General features: G+C 39.5%; 1 protein-coding gene across 3 annotated transcripts in view; it reads right to left on the bottom strand.

Annotated features, from left to right (window-relative positions):
* CERS6 (ceramide synthase 6) overlaps positions 1–18,036 on the bottom strand; it is a 356,329-nt gene that overhangs the window by 335,399 nt on the left and 2,894 nt on the right. The gene's annotated exons all lie outside the window — the stretch shown is intronic.

Here is an 18,036-nt window from a genome sequence, read left to right as displayed (position 1 = left end):
TTGGTTTGGAGTCTTGAGCTCACCATGGTAGAAGATCAAACATGACCCAAAGAAACGTAAACTCTACCACATCAGAGGCAGGAGTCTGCGATCTTGAGAAACGTTTGCCTGATGGAAATGAGTCTAAAACTTGATTTATAAGCCAATGTACTTCACACTGATTTTCTAATGCCATGAAAGGTTATGAATGAATAACTACTTAGTTAAGTAAGTAAGTGTTAGTCACTCAGTCGTGTCTGACTCTCTGTGACCCCACGGACTGTAGCCTACCAGGCTCCTCTGTCCATGAAATTCTCCAGGCAAGAATACTGTAGTGAGTAGCCATTCCCTTCTCCAGGGGATCTTCCCGACCCAGGGCTCAAACCCCGGTCTCCTGTATTACAGGCAGATTCTTTACCATCTGAGCCACCAGGAAGCCCAACTGCTTAGCTACTTCTTGTAAACTTATGGTTTTCCAGCTCAAAACCTTGGACACAACTTCCAAATAGTACATTTAATCGCCCATGAGTTTTTCACTAAAATATCACTTCAAGCCTTATTTTTGAACAACCATTAAATTTAGTCACTGAATCTAAATTTATGGTCTTCCTTTACCTTATAATTTCACCAACTCCATAACCCATATAGCTTTGAAGCTATACTTCAAAAATATTTTGAAAAACACAATAAATTCCACAATGTAAAATTGATTATCCAAGAACTACTTTTAAAAAGTCACCCTATAATGTCTTTTTAGACAACAGATGCACTTGCAAGTATTTAAAAATGATGTGTCATAATATTTGAAATTTACTTTGCATGGTAAAGAAGAAAATAAAATATATACAGAGACAATAAAATGTTAATCATTGAATTCCAGTAATGACAATGCAAGTGTTCATGGCATTATTTTTTTTTAGCTATTCTGTATATTTGAACATTTTCATAAAAGTCTATAAATTTTAATATATGCTATTCTAAAGGCATAAAAACATAACTTTTTCTTAAACAGAAAGGCATAATGAGACAATATGATGACCAGAGGTAGGATGGGGTGGGCAGACAGCTGTACTGAAAAATAACCTAGTTGTAAATTTTAAAATTTCCCTTGAGTTCTAGATTCTTAGTTACTTGTTCAATCTTGGTTACTTGGTGACTTGTTGAGTACAAATTTTTCTGCCCTCTGAATAACTTAATCATAAAATGACTAACTCATATAACAGATGATTAGAAAACTTCATATGAGGAGAGATTTCCCTCATTTATGATTTCTTATACAAGGTGATAAGATTTAATATATCTAAAAATGACTTATTTCTTATAAAAGAATATAACAAAACACAACTGCTTTAGCTTGACTTAATAGGAATAGTGAGTGTTTTGTTATATTCTTTTATAACAAGTGTTGAAAGGGGTATAAATGTATGAGATAAATATTTTCTAAGCAAATGATTGTAGTAGATGTAAAAAAGTTCAATATTATAAACTTGAAGGAATTTCTTACTGCATTTTATGGATTATTATTCCAATTTCTCAGGTAAAGAAAGACTAACAAAATGTCCTTTCATGGCAGATACTACTAAATTTTATTCTTACCCAGAGCCCCAATTCTGTGAAACAGCATGTCAAAACAGCTATTTTCTTTACAAATTAGGACAATCTGTAAAAGTTACATCAAATTTGCAGCAGGTCAGATGGTGAAGAATCTGCCTGTGATGCAGCAGACCCAGGATCAATCCCTAGGTCAGGAAGATCCCTGGAGAAGGGAATAGCAACCCACTCCAGTATTCTTGCCTGGAGAATGCCATGGACAGAGGAGCCTGGTGGGCTACACTCCATGGGATCACAAAGAGTCAGGCACCACTGAGCGCCAACACTTTCACTTTCACACTTAAGTCAGGATAGGGTGGTTTCCCATACAGTGTTGCTGCTGCTGCTGCTAAGTCACTTCAGTCGTGTCCAACTCTGTGCGACCCCATAGCCGGCAGCCCACCAGGCTCCCTCATCCCTGGGATTCTCCAGGCAAGAATACTTGAGTGGGTTGCCATTTCCTTCTCCAATGCATGAAAGTGAAAAGTGAAAGTGAAGTTGCTCAGTCATGTCCGACTCTTCGCGACCCCATGGACTGCAGCCTACCAGGCTCCTCCATCCATGGGATTTTCCAGGCAAGAGTACTGGCGTGGGGTGCCATTGCCTTCTCCATACAGTGTTGGGTCAGCTGGTAAATTCATATGATTTTTCTTGAAAGACTCCACTAGCATTTATTAAAATTTAACTTTGTACATCTTCTAACCCAGCAATCTGACTTCTGTATGTTAGCTTGGAGTAATACACCTGAGTACAAAGAAGTGTGCAAAAGAATGATGTTATAGCATTGTTTCTAATAGCATTCATAAACAAATAACCCCAGACAATGGGATATTATCTTCATATTATCATAGTGAAAAGAATAAAGTTGTCCTACATTCACCAACATTGGGAAATCTTCAAGGCATAATATTAAATAAAAACAAAGTTTCAGAACAGCACTTAGAGTATATCATTCATGTTTTAAACAAAAGGTATATTTCTGTGTGTGTGTGTGTATGAGTATGCAGGTAGGCAAATGCATTGAAAAAGTTCTGGAAGAATATATATATCAACTATTCATGCTAGACACATCTAGGGAAGAATGAGGGATTGAGAAAACAGAGCGAAAATGGAAAATTGCTGTATTTTTTCTGCATTGAGAGTTTCCCAGTGAGATTATAGAATATATAAAACCAGGTAATTTATTTAATGATTTTAAAAATGGAAGAGGTTTTATCATTTTAAATGCTCAAAAGATTTCAAGTACTGGCTGTTTCGTCACATTATTAATCATTTTAGACACCAAAGCATTTAAAAATCCACAAACTAGAATTAATATATTAAAAATTAACAAATAGTTACTGCTGAGGTAATACTACACCGCAAGTTCACAGTATGTTGTGTTATTCCCATTGTAAAAAATAGGGGAAAAAATTTCGAAGTTCCATTTAAAACTGATGTGAAATCCCCATTGTCTCTAGAATGCAAAAGTTGGAAGAATGTTTTCTCCCACAGCTATCAGAAAAGCTCTGAAAGCTTTGTCCCTCTCCTGTAGTGTGGTGGCCATGTGAACACTGAAGATTATGAAATGGTAGTCACAGCCTCTGAAGACTTTATCAGTGAAATAAATCATTTTTAAAGAAAACCGTTCTATTATTCCATGAGTCCAAAAACAATAGATTTTAACCAAGTTGATTTTAAGATACCCTCTTTATAAAAATAAGCAGAAAGCGATCTAATATTTCCTGTTTTTAGACTAAAAGACATGGGTAGGAAGCAGTAAAATCTAAGAACAAAAATTGCAAAATAATAAGAACCAGAAAGCAAATGAAAAAGTATTACCCACAGGAACATATGAAGACTTCAAACAAAAATGTTAAAGAAATTGCAGGTTACATGATTGCTTTTCAGAAAAAAAAAAAAAAGCGAGAGAGAGAAATCAGGGTTCAGAAAGAGATTAGAAAACTGAAAAATAAAATTGCAAAAAAAAATTGGAAAAAGCAGTAGAACAAAAGGAAAAAATTATTTAAAAAATTAAAGCAAAATTAAGATCAAGATGACAAACCGAATAAACATGAGTGAAAGGGACAGCCGGTTGGTAGGCTTGAGGGAAATTAATAAAACCATGTATAATAATAAAATATATTAAAAACACTGTACAAAAGACGGATATGAAAGTTAGGCCAAAAAAAGCTAACGTGTGTAACTGGTATTCCTGAAGAAGAAAAGAGAATATATTGACTAGAAGACACATCCAAAGATGGAACAGAGAAAAGCTTGTATTAAATAAGAAATATTTAAACTAAAACGTACATGTTTTCATGGAGAAGGAAATAGCAACCCACTCCAGTGTTCTTGCCTGGGAAATCCCATAGGCAGACGAGCCTGGTGGGCTACAGTCCATGGGGTTGCAAAAGAGTTGGACACAACTTAGCAACTAAACAACAAACAACAAATACTTGTTTTCAAGGTGAGTATAATTTTAAAAACACAAAACACAGCAAGACTGAAAGGTATTATTTTTCAAACAAGCACTGTATTTCTACATCACAAGCAAACACTCAGTGTTCAAAATACATGGCTTATGTAAACCCAAAGTCTGATTCCCTTGTCTCAACAAATCTTAGATCCTCTACATCCAAGCAACAGGACACAGAAGCATTGCAATAAACACACACATTTATCCTCTCTTTAACATCAGTCATTTGTTTTCTTTTTAAAGACACTGAATTTTGTCCCTTTATTAATCCTTATAAAATAGTCTTACTAATTAAGTAAATAAGGTGGGAAAGAAAAAGAACATTTTGACTATGGTTCTTTCTCTCATTCACTTTCTCATATCTTCTTCCCATTCCTTTCTAAGCAATTTCTTTTATTAAATTTTATAGCAAACTATTAATCAAATTTTGCACAGACACACACTTTATCCAAGCATGTGTACAAACTTACTTTTTAACATTTATATTAATTTATTTGGTTGCACAGGGTCTTGGTTGCAGCACACAGGATCTTTAGTTGTGGCATGCAAATTCTTAGTTGCATCATGTGGGATCTGGTTCCCTGACCAGGGATTGAACCCAGGCCTCCTAAATTGGGAGCCTGAGCCTTAGTCACCGGACCACCAGCAAAGTACCGTATGTACAAAGTTAACACAAAGAGAGGAAATATGGCTCCATGGGTGACCGCAAGTGCCAGAGCAAAGCTCATGTTTTCCTCTGTAAGAAACCAAGACTGTAAGAGGAAGAACGGGTATGCGTATTGCTGCATGGACTAGGAGCTACAGTTGCCTTTCATTTTCACACTGCATATAATTTTTCCTTAATTTATAAAATCAGTAAAAACTAATAAAGAAGATTCTACAATGCTAGTAATGTTCTATTTCTAAATCTGCATTCTGATTAATGAACACATAAGTGTGTTGTGATAATTCAGTGAGCTATAGGTTTTAAGTATACTTTTGTGCACGTTTCTGTATGTATGCTATACACAGAATAAAAAGTTTACATTAGAAAAATAAAGCACTTTTCTAACAATGCCATATAAACGTTTGTTAAGCAAGTGATGATTGTGCATTTCAGTGTCAGATTTACAGCAAATACTCATTAGGCTGGGCTTCCCAGGTGGCTCAGTGGTAAAGAATCTACCTGCCAATGCAGGAGACACAGAAGATGTGGGTTCGATTCCTGCGTTGGGAAGATCCCAGGAGGAGGAAATGGCAACCCACTCCAGTATTCTTGCCGGGGGAAATTCCATGGACAGAGGAGCCTAGTGGGCTACAGTCTGTGGGATCGCAGAGATCAGACACAACTGAGTGACTAAGCATGCGCCTACACACCCATTAGGGTATTAGCTGAACTGGGGTTCCACCAAGATGGAATTTTAAGCCAAAGTCAGGGTGCTACGCTTCTTTTTGTTGTACACACCTAGCGGAGAGTCCCTGTCTCCCTCCCTCCTTTTCTCCCTCTCTCTACTGTCTCTCTCTCTCCCTCTCACTCTTTCCACAAATCTAAACACTCCTCAGGACCAAAAAGATGTGTTTAGTTTCACCTGCAAAGATAAGTATAATCTGTGTCAAATTCCAAAATGTATCACCATACATTATTTACTTTAGCAGTTCCCATTCAGAGCCGTTTCCTAACTCTTCTAGATTGGCTTTTTAAATAGAGCCATAAGAAGTTTCTGGCAGCTAAGTGCATCCAATTTAGAAACGCTTTAGACAATTTGAAAGGACTGGATGTCCTCAGATTTGACCTGAGTAGAGAATTAGATATTGGCTGGGAAAATGGAAAGGAGAGAAAGTTCTCCTTTTAACACAACACTTTAATCTCATCTTCAACTCTGAGAAATGGGGAAACTGCTTGCCAAACAATTGTTTTATAATTCTGGAACTGAATCATGCTCAAACTCAGTCATATCCGACACTTTGCAACTGTTGGGACTGTAGCCCACCAAGATCTTCTGTCCATGGGCTATTCTAGCCAGGAATACTAGAGCAGGTTGCCATTTCCTCCTCCAGGGAATCTTCCCAACCAGGGATTGAACCCACGTCTCCTGTGTCCCCTGCATTGTAGGCAGATTCTTAATCCACTGAGCCATCGAGGAACTAATTTTATTTCTTCTGTTTCCAACCAGAAAAAAGTCTATAACCATAAATTTATTTTCAAAACCAGAAAGAATATTTATTCCATATGACTTATTTTTTAAAGACACCAAAAAATTAAAGTTAGTACAAGGGGAGGTGATTGCTCTTATTAACCATCCTTTTTAAGTGAATCTGCCTCAAACTCACTATTGTATCCTGGGAAATGTGAGTTATAACAGAGATCCTGGTAACCAAAGCTCAGGACCAAAAAATGAGGGAGTCAGCCAAGCAGGTGATTCAGGCTACCTTCAATTTGAGGCAGAGGAGCGTGTGAGCAGGACAGAGAAGTAACCAGAGGACATGGAATTACTAAGTGAAAGGGAGCCAGCAATTAAAGAAGTGACACACCCTGGTTTTAAAATGACAACGAGCTGTCCTCTACCCAATCGTCTACAGCCTGACTCTATGCCAACGTGTGGCAGGCTGGGAGGCTCGGGCCACAGCACCGGGACTGACTGTGGCAAGACTCCTGCTTGCTTAGAGACCCAAGACAAGAGCCTGCCTCTAAGGGAGGCAAGGTCAGAGCACTGGAGTTTCCTAACACTTCCCTCATCTGACTCTAAGATATAGTTCACTGCAGTGTTTATTTCAGGAGCCCGGCACTTTCAAGTAAACCCCAGGTACCTACCAATACCAAAAGAAAGTTTTATACTTTGTAAAACTCAATAAAACCATGAACAAAAAATGCACACACAGAAAACCACTAGATTGCCCGAGCACTCCTTAGAAATAACTGCTGGTTGACAACCACCACCTGTAATATCTATTTTTGCTCTCTTCCCCAGTTCCTTTGCAAATTCTGCAAGCAGCCACTTAAGTGTGGGTGCTTCACAGGCACTAGGGTGAAAGTGGGAGGAAAGTAAAACTGGGTGCATGGTTTCAGTAACACGGAACAAATGAGCTCAGGAGCAATTAGCACACTAAGAAGGGGTCCCGGCTGTCTGCAGAGTGAGCTCTGCTCTCAGGAGCTCCAACCCACGTTTAATGAGGGCCCCTTCAATCACATCTTCTTTTTTTTAAGCCATGAAATGTGGTACCTTGACAGTGGGGCAGGCAACACATCTCAAATCACCCAGATGCTTCTTCCCACAACCAGCCTCATTCACCCGCAGGGAGAGGCAGAGTAGCCGTTTTTGTTGTATCAATAGAAACACCCCTGGCCGGTGACCAGACCAACTTAGGTGTAACAGAGCAAACAGTCAGGTGGTGTGACCAACCTGATTTTCAGGTCCAGTTTTTCCTGGGCTGAGGCGTTTCCTGGAATAGCTCCAGAAAAAGTGGGCTTGGGGGCATCATCCTACAATGGCCTTGTGAGCATCCCATAGCAGCCACACTGTCCCAGGACCTAGACCTGGGTGGGTGGTGCAGGGCAAGTTACTTCATTTATTCCTATAGGCTTTGGTGTCCTGATGCAGAAAATGGGAGGTGGCGATTGCTGGCTTTCCCAGCATTTCTCAAATTGTGGTTTTCAGAACATCTGTGCCCTAAAACAGCATCTGGAAGTGGTATTCTAAGAAGTAGGGGGAGGGGTGGTAGGAAGAGTGTGCTCAGGTGAGGGGGGTAATTTTTCACTCCATCAATTCTATGTTTAGGATTGGCTTTACGTGGTGCCAAGAAAAAGCAGACCAACTTTTAGTCAATTTTATTGTTTTCTTTTAAACCTGTTGGTAGGTAATACAGCCCCTTACTGCTGCCACCCAGGGTGGACCTCTCCCACCCCAAACACCCCTCCCCCGACTTTGGTGCCACACTGGTGTGCAACACATGATTGACTCAACTACTTTTTAATGAATGAGTTTCTCATTTTTTTTCCAGTCAATGACACTGTTAAACTATTACTGAATTAAAATTGAGGCAGTTTTTGATAATTTGTCATTCTAGAGCACTGTAGTTTCCTCTTTGCCTTACTTCCTCATTCAAAAGACAGGGGAGGAGAGGGTGAGATGTATGGAGAGAGTAACATGCAAACTTACATTACCATATGTAAAATAGATAGCCAACGGGAATTTGTTGTATGGCTCAGGAAACTCAAACAGGGGCTTTGTATCAACCTAGAGGGGTGGGATGGGAAGGGAGATGGGGAGGGAGGTTCAAAAGGGAGGGGATACATGTATACCTATGGCTGACTCATGTTGAGGTTTGACAGAAAACAACAAAATTCTGTAAAACAATTATCCTTTGATTAAAAAATTAATTACTTAAAAAAAAAAGACGGCCCACCACCAATGTTACATTGCTCATCTTAAGATGCCCTCTATCAGTGCCTTAAAGAATTTAACAGGCTTGTTAAACTATTTACAGGGCAAATCGTGCATTTAAGAATGAAAGGTTTATGCTATGCAGAGCTGGGGAAGTGCCTGTAGTAGAAACGAGGCTCAAATCCCTCCTGAACTAATTTGGTAGGTCTAGGTTTGCCACCTTCATACCAAAGGAAGTTCAAATTTGGGGGTGTAGATTTGTTTCTCTTAAGGAAAAAATACGTATATTTAGTATGTTAGCTAACTTTGAACGTGTGCATCTTCACAAGCATGATCCCAAAGACCCGAGAATGAATTTCTGCCTTCTTAAAGATAAAATTAGGATAATCCACGAGAGTTACAATTCTGAAAGAAATCAATAAAGGTCATTCCCCAGGCTTTCCTTTCTCTAGAAGGCTCTTATTAGGAAAAAAAGAAAAAGTATTTCTGAGCTGTATGAATAGTAACATATCTCAGCAAAGTGCATGACAAACATGTGTGAGGTGCATAAGACCCAGCTCTTCACTAAGAGGCTGGGATTATCTTCAAGCCAACTACACCTGGAAGAATCAGAATGCTCCTTGGAGGCGAAAAAGAGAGAGAGAAACAGGAGGACTAGGAAAAGTAAGTCAAAGGACTACACCAGCAACCCCAGCCTGTGAAAGCAAGAATGCAGTCTGACATCCTCATTCATGACATAAAGATAATGCCAGTAAAGAGTTTCAGACACCTCACAGTAAAGTCTCATTTCTGGAAACCAGGGTTCCAGCAAATAGAAAGCAACTGTGTGTTTGTGTGTGTGAGAGTGTACATGTGTGTGTACGTGTGTGCATGCACCTTCAATAAACCCAAAGAACAAATACTTACCACCTCCATGAACTAGGTACTGCCCTAAACACAACGCATGCATGCTTTATCTTATTTAATCTTCACAACCCTAAGAGTTTCAAATGGAAACTGAGTATAAAGAGATTAAGCTATTTGCTCCTAGATCTGTGGCAGCAACATAGGTGGCATGGCCAGAATTCAGCCTAGGTCTTAAATCAATATAAATGGTGAATCTGATGTTTGCCATTGCCGTTGGTTGAATACCTAGCCAGTTTCCCCTGGAGACCACATGCAATAAAAAAATGACCATGGGGCCAGATGGGGCAGTTGGAGATAGACTGGGATATTTGCATAAGGCATCCGTCCACTGAAAGGCAGTGTCCAGAGAAAACTCCATCCAGTGGAAGTCCAGCTTCCTGGGCTTTCTCTCAAGGCAGAGCCCTCTGAGAACACTTTAAGCTGTAAGTCGTACGCAGCTGCGCATCACCCATCTCAAATCCCACCGTTAGAAATAGTCTTCTGCCACCCAGTACAAGCAAGTCCCTGACCTACAATCCACTATTAACCTTAGAAAATAAAAGGTTAAGATGCATTCTCCTCCCTAAATAGGCATTGTGTTGAAGAGACTGAAGCTTCGATGCCTGTTTAAAACGCTAAATATTTACTCTTCAACAGAACCAGTAAATCCTTCAGTTCCAGGATCACATACATAAACAGGTTCCACTGCCTCTGTAAGCCACACCATCTCCCCACAGGTACATCCAACACATGAAATCACATTACAGAACATTATTTCTTCTCATAGTAAATACTGTAGTGTACTATGTTATCAATTATTTTTTACACAATGTATATTTTTAAGAACCAGCTGAGTCCTCCTTAACTACATTTTCACAGACAGTCTTCCAATATCACAAAGTAGGCACACTCCCCAATTTACAAGCGAGAAGACCAAATTTCAGGGCATTCTGTCCACTACTGAATAACTGAGAAGAGGCAGTGTTTGAATTTAAACCCGAGTTCCACATTCTTTCTGATATCCTATCCATTTTCCTGTTAATCCTCGTGAGGAATATACATTTCTAATTAAGTCCTATAAGTGTATACAACAGTAACAGAATTTAAATGCAGTATCACTCTGGAGTATACCTATGCACTCAAAGATATCCATACTCCCACTGACGGACAAAGCCCTTATATTCTCTTAATCTCCAGCATGCCTAAGTGACTGGTTCTCAGTTTTCCTTCAGTCAAGCTATTGTGTCCAAAACTGCCACTCTGGTTAAAGCACCAAGTCACTTTATTTTGCTTTGAAATGGTGATCTATTAAGACAAAAATCTACAGAGCCACTCAGACTAGCTGGCAACTTCTACTCTGACACTTGCCAAACCGTGTCCCTAGACAAGATTCTAGATGGTTCTGTTTCTCTCCCCTATTCTTAACTCTATGTTGCTCCTCTGCTGTCTAAACTAAACTGGCCTGTCTTTTAAAAGGATTTGTAGCAATGAGGGGAACTTGCCCAATGGCTCACTTGGTAAAGAACCCACCTGCCAACACAAAAGATGTGGGTTCAATCCCTGGGTCACGAAGATCCCCGGAGAAAGAAATGGCAAGCCCCTCCAGTACTCTTGCCTGGGAAATCCCATGGACAGAGGAGCCTGGTAGGCTACAGTCTATGCGGTCACAAAACAGTCAGACTTAGTGACTAAACAACAGCAGCAATGAGCAGCAGAAGGAAGGAAAGCGGAGAGGGGGAGAGAGAGACAGAGAAAAGTAGAAAGAGAGGGAAAGGATAGAAGGAAGGAAGCTCGGAATGGAGAGAGGAAGGAAGAAAGGCGAAAAAATGGAACGGAAGGGAAGGAAAGGAAAGAGAAAAAATAAAAGGCAAAAATAAATGAAGAAAGGAAAGAATAGGGGAAAAAAAGGAAGAGAGGAAGGAAAGAATCACAATCACAACTTCAGGACAGCAACAACAGCTTTGAAACCAGAAAACCTCAACCATAACATGTGACATTTATACAGACATCGGCAAGTCACAAATGTGATTCCTAGTTCGCTATGGACTGCATCTTCCCTGCAATGGAAAACCATTTGGGTATCTCCAACCCCACACCTGCCAAAAACAACCCGCACAATCCAATTTTGAGGTAACAAAAGCAAAAGCAGGAATAGGAAGCAGGAGTGGTCTACAAGAAGTTCATTTTGAAGGCTAGCAGTGAGGAAGAGAAAGTTCTCTTGAAAAACAACAAAACCTGCCCCAAATACTCTCATAAATGAATGATGGAAAGCAGTATTTTGTACAATGATCGAACATTAATATAAACTTTGAAAACTACTTTTCAGTAATATGTACCTGCCGCTGCTCGCAATCAACTGCTTGCAACAATCCTTGCTTGCAACCTGCCCTGTAGTAGATAACATTTAAGCAAAACCATGTTCAAATTTACAAGTGTCTAAAAACATTTGCTTACAAAAAGGGTGTGAAGTTAAATCAGAAACTAGGGAGAAAGGTCAGATCTGCTCTTCTCCCACTGCAAAAGCTTCCTACCAGAGGAAGTATCTCTGGCCTCGGCCGCCTGCCTTACTAGCAATTCATCCTATCACACTGGTTTGCTTTCAACGGAGCATGAAGTGAGAGAGCGTAAAGTAGAAGGCCTCTACTTTAGTCCTAGGGATCCTCTGAAAATGTACAGTGTGCTTTTCCCAAAGACATTTTGCTCTCCTTTTCTGGACATGCCAACAAATGGACTGAAGCAAGGTGTTTGGCTGGAGGGCCTTCCAAAAAGGTCCAGGATACTTGAGTGCTCTCTGGCCGTCAACCTTCCTTCCATCACCCCTTATGGAAGTGATGTTTATTCCTAAATAGAAAACTGTCGAGTCTAGAAAATGAAACCAGGTATTTCTAGTAAATGACTTTTCCTTTTAGTCAGTGAACTATCTTTATATTAGCATTTTGCCACCATCATCACCATCATCTATCTACAGAAATCTTACTTCAAAACTGAAACTCTGTACCCATGAAACAATAACTCCCCTCCGGCCCCTGGCAATCACCATTCTGCCTTCTGTGATTATGCATCTGACTCTTCAGGTACCTCATATAAGTGCAATCTTATAGTGTCTGTCTTTCTGTGACTAACCTATTTCACTTAGTATAATGTCTTCCAGTTCATCCATGTCGTAATGTGTTAAAATAGACCACATTTTGTTTATCCATTCACCTGTCAGACACCTGAGTTGCTCCTAGCTTTTAGCTATTGTGAATAATATTGCTATGCTCACGGGTTTGCAAACATTTGAGACTCACATTTCAATTCTTTCAGGCATATACCAGAAGTGGAACTGCTGGATCGCATACTAATTCTATTTTTAATTTTCTGAGGAACCTCCATATTGCTTTCCACAGTGGCTGTACCATTTCACACTCTCACCAAGAAGACACAGGGTTCAATTACTCCACATGATGACCAACACGTTTTTTCTTTCCTGTTTTGTTTTTTAATAGTAGCCATCCTAATGGGTGTAGGATGATATCTCATTGTGGTATTGATTTGCATTTTCCTGATGACTCAGCTAATAATTTGCTTTTATCCAAAATTCAGAGAAAAAATATAAAGGTGTTTAGGCTCAATCTCTGAGTCTTCCTTTATAAAAACCCATTCATTCTTAACCCCTGAAACTTCTTCCAACCCCTTTCTCTCTGTCTCATCCTCCTTACTAAACTCAGGATATTATCTACTTCATTCTTTTGCATGCATTCCTTCCAATATCTAGAATTTGAGAAACTTCCTTCCTTATGATGATGACTTAGGTTGTAGGAGAGAGTCAGTAAGCAGAAAGAAATGAGTATAAACACATGACTGGAGAAACAGATCAATACAAGACCATTCTGATTTTTAAAAAATCCGAAGGCCACCATTTCCTACCCAAAACGTTAGGATGTTTATCCCAGTAGAAAAACACACATGAATTCACAGAAAGTGAAATACAAGTGAGCCTTCCTCAGTGATCAATGCAAAGAAATACAGGAAAACAATAGAATGGGAAAGACTAGAGATCTCTTCAAGAAAATTAGAGATACCAAGAGACATTTCATGCAAAGATGGACTCAATAAAGGACAGAAATGGTATGAACCTAACAGAAGAAGAAGATATTAAGAAGAGGGGGCAAGAATACACAGAAGAACTATACAAAAAAGACCTCTCACTCACCTAGAGCCAGACATCCTGGAATATGAAGTCAAGCGGACCTTAGAAAGCATCACTATGGACAAACAAAGCTAGTGGAGGTGATGGAATTCCAGTTGAGCTATTTCAAATCCTATAAGATGATGCTGTGAAAGTGCTGCATTCAATATGCCAGCAAATTTGGAAAACTCAGCAGTGGCCACAGGACTGGAAAAGGTCAGTTTCCAACTTAAAGCCAAAGAAAGGCAATGCCAAACAATGTTCACACTACTGCACAATTGCACTCATCTCACACACTAGCAAAGTAATGCTCAAAACTCTCCAAGCCAGGCTTCAACAGTATGTGAACTGAGAACTTCCAGATGTTCAAGCTGGATTTAGAAAAGGCAGAGGAGCCAGAAATCAAATTGCCAACATCCGTTGGATCACTGAAAAAGCAAGAGAGTTCCAGAAAAACATCTACTTCTGCTTTATTGACTATGCCAAAGCCTTTGATTGTATGGATCACAACAAACTGTGGAAAATTATGAAATAGATGGGAGTATCAGACCATCGACCACCTTATCTGCCTCCTAAGAAATCCGTATGCAGGTCAAGAAGCAACAGTTAGAACTGGATGTGAAACAACAGACTGGTTCCAAATCAGGAAAGGAGTATGTCAAGGCTGTATTTTGTCACCCTGTTTATTTAACTTATATGCAGAGCACACATGCGAAATGTTGGGCTGGATGAAGCACAAGCTGGAATCAAGATTGCCGGGAGAAATATGAATAACTTCAGATATGCAGATGACACCACCCTTATGGCAGAAAGCGAAGAACTAAAGAGCCTTTTGATGAAAGTGAAAAAGGAGAGTGAAAATGTTGGCTTGAAACAACATTCAGAAAACTAAGATCATTGCATCCCATCACTTCATGGCAAATAGACGGGGAAACAATGGAAACAGTGGCTGACTTTATTTTTGGGGGCTCCAAAATCACTGCAGATGATGACTGGGAGGAAAGTTATGACCAACCTAGACAGCATATTAAAAAGCAAAGACATTACTTTGCCAACAAAGGTCCGTCTAGTCAAAGCTATGGTTTTTCCAGTAGTCATGTATGGATGTGAGAGTTGGACTGTAAAGAAAGCTGAGTGTTGAAGAATTGATGTGTGGTGTTGGAGAAGACTCTTGAGAGTCTCTTGGACTGCAAGGAGATCCAAACAGTCCACCCTAAAGGAGATCAATCCTGGGTGTTCATTGGAAGGACTGATGCTGAAGCTGCAACTCCAATATTTTGGCCACCTCATGTGAAGAACTGACTCATTGGAAAAGACACTGATGCTGGGAAAGATTGAAGGTGGGAGAAGAAGGGGACAACAGAGGATGAGATGGTTGGATGGCATCACCAACTCCTTGGACATGAGTTTGAATAAGCCCCTGGAGTTGGTGATGGACAGGGAAGCCTGGTGTGCTACAGTCCATGGGGTTACAAAGAACAGGACACAACTGAACGATTGAACTGAACTGAACAAATATTTGGGGAAAGTTCATCATGAGTAACATAAAACACACTCATATACAAGAATAACATCTCTTCAATTTTCAAAGAAAAAAATTTTCTTCAAATAATAATAATATGCATGCTGATAAGAAAATACAAATGAATATAATCTTTCCTGACACCAATTTGGTGATTTGTATCTATCAAGAACACTAAAACATTTATCTTTAGTCTTAGAAGTACCACTTCTAGGAAACATTCTTTAGGAAGTTATCAGTAATTGAAAGATTTATACACATCAACTGGAAACAGCCTAAATATCCAACAATAATATAGAAAGTGAAAGTGAAGTCGCTCAGTCGTGTCCGACTCTTTACGACGCCATGGACTGCAGCCTACCAGGCTCCTCCATCCATGGGATTCTCCAGGCAAGAATACTGGAGTGGGTTGCCATAATATAGGGACTGGTTAAATGAATTATAGTATATTCACAGCATAGAATAATGTAGTCATTGAAAATACTTTTGAATAAGTTTAATGACATGGCAAATATTGAGACTATATCATTAAATGGCAAAAGAAATTTCTCTCTCCTTGTTCTAGAGACTGGAAGTCTAAGATCAGAGTGCCAGCAGACCTGGTGTCTGGTGAAGTCATCCTTCCTGCTTCACAGACAGCCATCTTTTCACTGTGTCCTCATGAAGGGGGCTTCCCTGGTGGCTCAGATAGTAAAGAGTCCACCTGCAATGCGGGAGACCCGGGTTCAATCCCTGGGCTGGGAAGATCCCCTGGAGAAGGAAATGGCAACCCACTCCAGTACTCTTGCCTGGAAAATTCCACAGACTAAGGAGTCTGGTGGGCTACAGTCCATGGGGTCACAAAGAGTTGGACATGACTGAGTGAATTCACTTTCACTTTCATGATGGAAGGGGTGGGGGAGCTCTCTGGAGCCTGTTTTTTTATGAAGGCACTAATCCCATACACACATGAAGATTCCACCCTCATGACCTAGTCACCTCCCAAAGTTGCCACCTCCTACCATCATCACCTTGACACTTGCAACTTATGACTAAAGATGGCCACCTATGGATTTTGAGGGTACGTAGAGCTTCATTCCATTGCACACTCCACGCTTCTAAAATAAATCTGAAGATATCAGTGTTTTCATTATTAAGGTACATTATGGGAATATCCTTCAGTTATGAAACTCACCTGGCATCCCACTTTTTCCTTACATTCACTCATACCTACCCTTTCCCCTCTAACCATCAAGAATACAGCCCCATTCATTTTTCTCTCTCTCCTCTCCTCTCTTCTCCTCTGTGATCTCACCCAAGGCTATTGACAAGACCAAGATATTAAGCAAACCCATAAGAAAAACTAACCCACTGGCCAGACATTCTCTCTGATACAGCTGAGACCTGTTGTTCTTTGAGGGTTTGGGGGCAATAGGTCATTATTTGACACCTCTGATGTCAGCCTCTGAAGAATGACAGTTCTCATGTAGCTTAGCACTTGGAAAAACAACCTGACATGAGTGAGTTGCTCATTTCTTACCCAGCCATCACAAGAGGTATCAGGCCTACTCTTTGTTGTTCAGCTGCTAAATCGTGTCTGACTCTGCAACCCCATGGACTACAGCACACCAGGCTTCCCTGTCCTTCACTATCTCCCAGTGTTTGCTCAAACTCACGTCCACTGAGTCAGTGATACCATCCAGCCATCTCATCCTTTGGCTCTGGGATCTAGCTAAAAAAGTTCTAAGGAAAGAGAGCAATTGCTTTCTCTGGAGAATATTCTTTGTTGGTTATTCTGAAATAGTATAGCTTTTTGGAGCACAAGTGATAACAGCCCAAATGATTCCTTTAACTCAACCCATAATTTAAAAATATAAGAAACAAAACCATTAGCTAGGATATTTGTATGTATGAAAAAAACTCTTTATTCTTAGATGACTTATTACTACCTGCAAAAAAATAATGTTTAGCCTGCCTTAAAGTTTCAAGATATAACAATTAGTAAGCTTCAAATATTATAGCATTCCTATAGGAGAAATCAGATAACTGAGAAAGTGCAAGCAACCTTGGATTACAAAGGCCATCAACTTCACTGCACAAAAGAAAAAATAAGGGACACAGAAATTAGGTGGCCACCCCAGTGTGAGGTAAGTTTGACTAGAATGCAAATATTCTGATTCTCAATAAGTACTTTCTGTGTCTCTCTAAACCCACAAGGAAGAAAATGCATTAGCATTACCTTTTATAACAGTAACACAAAAATGTCTTTATTTCTGAACAGAAATTCAGCAACATTTTAATCCTACATTTATGAATACCATAGCAGCACATATTTTTTTAAAAGAGTTTAGAAGAAGCATTTATTATAATTCCAGAGAATGGCTTATTGAGCCTAAACAAGTATTAAATCAAGAAAATTCATCAAATAAATGATGCTATGTTATTAAATAATATTTTGTTCCTTGTCAACAAGCCAACAACATGACCATATAGACTACAATTTTCATTCTACAAGAAACTTCTAGGTTTTCTCAGTAAACAACAGATATTTTACTCAGTTAAGCAGGTAATATCTAAGGCCATGCTAGAAACCACCAAGCTTTGGGCCATTCACAGACTCAGGCAGAAGTCACTGAATTTAGACTGCTCCATTTTTGACCAACCATGCCAGGTATTCACACTGTTATCCATATGGTGCTATAACATGGCATTGTTCTGGCCACTCGTGCCTTCACTGCCAACAACCCACCAGCGGGGGTGAAATTAAAAAGATAGGACTGCTCAGCTGGGCAAAGGCCAATTCAATTCATTCTTTAGTGTTTCTCTTTATAGAGAGAAATAAGTAAGACTGAGGAGAATGAATCCAAATTCACAATTTTAGTCTCAACAAGAGTACTGAAGGCTCCCATTTAATAGAAATTAAGGTCTTGGATAATCAGTTATTTCATAGCTATGTTCTCAGCTTTGAAATAAATGATAACGGCCTAAAAGGAACAGAATCCTAGGGGAATTATTTCCTATTACAAATCATTTTATAAAAAGATTTCCAACCAGCTTCTTTAAATCGTGTTATATATTACAGAAAACTGCA

Source organism: Bos grunniens, chromosome 2 (genome assembly GCF_055505025.1).
Source record: "Bos grunniens cultivar Pamir isolate PY7600 chromosome 2, Bosgru_T2T1.0, whole genome shotgun sequence".
NCBI lineage: Eukaryota > Metazoa > Chordata > Mammalia > Artiodactyla > Bovidae > Bos > Bos grunniens.
Note: the sequence above shows the minus strand (reverse complement) of the source record. Positions and strands in the feature narration are given on the sequence as shown.